Consider the following 4,522-nt stretch of genomic DNA (forward strand, 5'->3'; position numbering starts at 1 on the left):
AAAGTAAATGTAAAGAAAGAAAGTTCATTTAACCAACCAACCTTATTTCAGGGTCCTCTGGCTTAGGGGCTAGAGCTGCTATGTGTGATCCGTGTGTTATCTGCCCTCTTTTATATCAATGAGCGCTGACGTCATGAATTTAAAAATGAACGTGCTTTATGTTCTATGCGTGTTCAGCATATCCACTACGACACCAGACGTTATTTGTATTCATGAGCACAAGCGTATTAAATAAATTATATGCACGAATCCCAAAAGGTATATCAAATAAATTAATCAAATCTTCAACATCCCAAAGCCGCTTATGATTCCGCTCTTTGTTTTCATATTGATGTAATCAAAAACTGAGCGCTAATCATACTTGGTAGTGATGCATGCGTTGAACTGAGGTTGGCTATCATTATATCTTTCTATCATAGAATATGGTTAATTCAATATAGTAAAACTATACTCAACAAACATCATTATCTCTATACTGAATATAAATATAAGTGCCAAATATAAAATCAAGTCCATAGACAGTTCCCTACCAAAATAAAAATGTTGGATGATTATATATAAGGTTTCCAATCAATATCTACGTTAAGTCCATTTGGTTCTATCGTGTTTAACATAAAAATCCATTTGGTTTCTTTTTGAAGCAACTTGTGTCTTCTATTTCCTCCTCTTTTATCTGGTGTTACATGGTCCACTGCTAAGCATCTCAGATCTTCAAACTTGTGTTGATGTTGAATGCAATGTTCCACTATAGGTTCAGAGATTTTGGAGCATTTGATATTAGATCTATGTTCAGAAATCCTGGTTTTAAAGGCTCTGGTGGTCATTCCGACATATATCTTGTTACAAGGATAATTAACAAGATATATTACAAACGATGATTTACAATTAAAAAATGACTGATTTTGTAATCTTTGTTGTCTTTTGGATTCCTGAAAGATTTTATTTGCAGGCATATCTCACAAATATTGCATGTCAGGCATTTTAAAAAGCCTTGTGGTAAACTTTCTTTTTTCTTCCCAGAAAAATTTTCTCCACTTTTTAAAAGTTCTTTTAAATTTTTCTCTCTTGAGAAGGCTATCCTCAAATTCAGATCTTTCATTGCTGGGTGTATCGTAATAATGTCCCAATATTTATGTAAAGTAGTAGTAATTAAATTACTTAATCCATTATATCTAATAACACAAGTCATTGTATCTTCATTGTCTTTTTCTTTTTTCTTGTTCAATATTAGCCAATCTCTATTGCAATATTTGGCTCTTTTAAATGCTTTTTTTAATTATACTTCTAGGATATCCTCTGTCTAATAGTTTTTTCTCTAAAATCTTTCCTTGTTTTTTAAATTTCTTATCATCAGAACAGTTTTTTTTCAATCTAAGGAATTGTGAATATGGAAGCTATTTTTTAGTTTGCCCGGATGATTTCTGTCGTACGCTAAAAATGTATTCCTATCCATTTCCTTAATGTACACATCTGTTTGAAAACCATCCTTAACTTGTACAATCTTCAAATCCAAAAAATTTAGCATATCTGCTATCATTATATTGAAGGCCTTAATGACAATTCATAGCATAGTAATATATATCTTTGAGCCAGTCTACAATCTATTCTGTACCAGTAAGGTTGATATCTATTTGGGGGGCATCCCAGGATGTACCAGGAAGGGGAAGGCCAGTCATTTTGAAGAGGTGGGCCTGCCACAGGAGGGAGTGAGCATCCCTCTTGCCTATCTTCTAAAAAAGGTATAAGGGGGTATCTTCTACAAAGAAGGTGGGATCAGAGAGGGGCGGCCCAATAGACCACCAGACTTGTGTGATGGGGGCTATCAGGGGGAAGCTTGCTACCAGTGAGTACTGGGGAGGCTCATAGGGGAGATGGCCCACTAGACCACCAGACTTGTATGGTGGTTGGCTGTCAGAGGAGCACTTGTGTGTGTGCTGTTCATGCACAACAGTTGTGCCCATTAAAAAAGAAAGCTTGCAGCAGGAGGGAGTGGGCAACTGCCCTGCTAATCTTACAAATAGAGTGGGGGACACTGGCAGGGGGTGGAAATGGCATGTGGAGCACTAGATCACCAGGCTTTTTGGGGGCTCCATTTATGGGGAATTGGGGCTGTTATATTTTCCTTGTCAGAGCCTGAACCAATCAGTGCTCAGTCACTGACGGAAAGTAAGGTTACAACAGCTTAGACCCTGCCAGTAAATATTGGCCCTGATTCCTTGTACATGGAGGGGTGTTCCTTTTTTGAGAATTGCCTGGAGAGGTCGTTTTTAATATTAATCACCTCATTATATTACAGGTTTAATATTAATGACCTCATTGTACTACATTTGCATAGTATAATTGGAGTCTGCTAGAATGCACAGAAAAGACCACGGTGAACTGTTTTAATAATTGGGTGGTAAAATACGTGCATTTAATGATGGTTTAGTGCCATTGTTAAATGCATGGTGACTTTAGAGAATCCGGCTCTCAGTTGTTTCTTGTTCTCCCTATTCTTTCTTTATAAACAACAGTCATTAAGAATGGCAGTTATTGAGCCATAGTAGCTTTTATTCAGATATGAACAAATAAAATATAGCAATTCACTTTTCCTATTCATGCAACATTATCCAGTAGTAAAAATGTAATATACTGAATTCCTCTCAGATAATTTACAGTAACCTTAAATGCACTATAATTAAGGGGGTTTTGTTTTTGTTTTTGGTGTTTAAATACTAGCTTCATACAATTTTTTTATTTTTAAATAGACTATGCTTTCACCATTTAGTGAGATAAGAATGTAAGGTTCACAAAATTTAACCTCACATTTTTTTTAGAGATATTTAGAGAATGATTCATATCCATAATTGTTCAGACAATTGAGTTTTAGTTAGCTAGAACTCAAGGTCATAGTTTCAACTACTAGGCATGAGCATGTCTTTGTCCTTTAAAGATTAGTTCTTCCTTATCATTACTTGATAGTTCTGGCATAATAATAGCTTCAACTAAACAATATGCCTTTACCGAGGAACAAAGTTGAACTTGAAACTTATTCATTTGAATCTCATTTGGCTGCCAAGAAGTAATTAAAGCCAAAATTTACTTAAAAGGTGACAAAAAGCTATTCAGATTGTGGCCATCTTTTCTTGGTTCTTAATTAGACATGACAAAGCAAAAAAATTATGAATAAATTGTAATTTAATTTTCATTTTAGTGGTTTCAATTTCTAGTAGAAATTTTCTGTGACAATCTGATAGATATGAACAAACCTAACATGGCTGGTCCCTTGAGTGCCTTTCTTCAATTGATGTATCCAAGGCCTATGATGTAGAAGGGGAGATCATTCTGCTTACCTTCTGCCTTCTGAAATATGAAAAGCGGTACTTCAAGATCCTGCTCTTGTTGAATGCATTTCATGGGATCAGTATTTATCTCCCTATCTCACTCATTTTTCACTCACCCCCAAATAATGAATTTGGGTCAAGGTTTTTTTTATTATTATTATTTTATATATAAAAATAGAGGGCATTGATTTTAAAAAAGACTTATTTGGTTTATACCAATTATCACAAACATCTTTTTTTTAATTTGATCTAATTATGGGCCCTTTTTATCAAGCTGCACTATAGGTTTATGTGAATAATTAGCAGTCACAGAATGGTGCAGTAGATAAAGACCATGAAGCCTATGAAGATGGTTTAAAAAGTTTGGTAAAAAGAGCAAATTAAACAACATAGTCTCCATTGAAGGCTATACACGTTATAGGGGCATAATTAAAAATGTACCTAAGTCTGAGGTTGCAGTATCACAAAATATAGTGAAAGCAGAACTGTATTCAAAAAACCAAAAATCATACACCAAAATGAATACAGAAAATAATAATATTTTGATATCAATTGTGAGGGGGAAAAATACCTCAAATGTCCCCGTGCCCTAAGCTCATGACTTGTTTCAAAGGACACAATGGGGGCAAGGGTATTATTGGTCAGAAAAAAACCTTATTTTTGCAAAAGTGAAAAATAGTGCCAAAAGCAAAAAAAACCTCTTGTGTTTAAATATTTATCCAAGAAATGGCTAAATGCTAAATTGTTCAAGTCCCAGACTGTAATGTTCAAACCAGCAATTGTCCAACATCCACATTATAATATTCAAACTAGCATAAATGAACATAAAGGCACTTACCTCAAATCCCAATGATGGCCTTAACCATTTCACTTGTCAGCTTTTTCAGGGGATTTCAAAAATATCGCTCATTACTGAAGCATGCTGGTGATCCAAAACTTTCTGGCTTGAAAACAAGAAGGTTTGTATGTGTTGCCACAGATACTTTCTTATCCACTTCTACTTGTGTGCTTGAAAGACAGATTCAAATAAAATATCCTGCCCCCTTGTGCGGCATGAAAGCACACCTTCCCTTCCCTTATACCTCTTTAACATTTGCGGCATAATCTGCTGCTTGTGCCAGTGTTGGCTCTTCCTCTGGCGTCACTTCTAGGCATGGGTCCAGGAAGTAATGTCAGAGGAAGAGCTGATGCTGGCATGA

The 4,522-nt window shown here is 35.4% G+C and overlaps 1 non-coding gene across 1 annotated transcript; it reads left to right on the forward strand.

Moving 5' to 3' along the window:
- Positions 1-4,167: 4,167 nt before the first annotated feature.
- LOC117363237 lies at positions 4,168-4,243 on the forward strand. The gene has a single exon (XR_004540011.1). It is a non-coding gene; the product is annotated as a small nucleolar RNA snoR122 (small nucleolar RNA).
- Positions 4,244-4,522: the final 279 nt, after the last annotated feature.

This window comes from Geotrypetes seraphini, chromosome 6, assembly GCF_902459505.1.
Source record: "Geotrypetes seraphini chromosome 6, aGeoSer1.1, whole genome shotgun sequence".
In the NCBI taxonomy this organism is placed as follows: domain Eukaryota; kingdom Metazoa; phylum Chordata; class Amphibia; order Gymnophiona; family Dermophiidae; genus Geotrypetes; species Geotrypetes seraphini.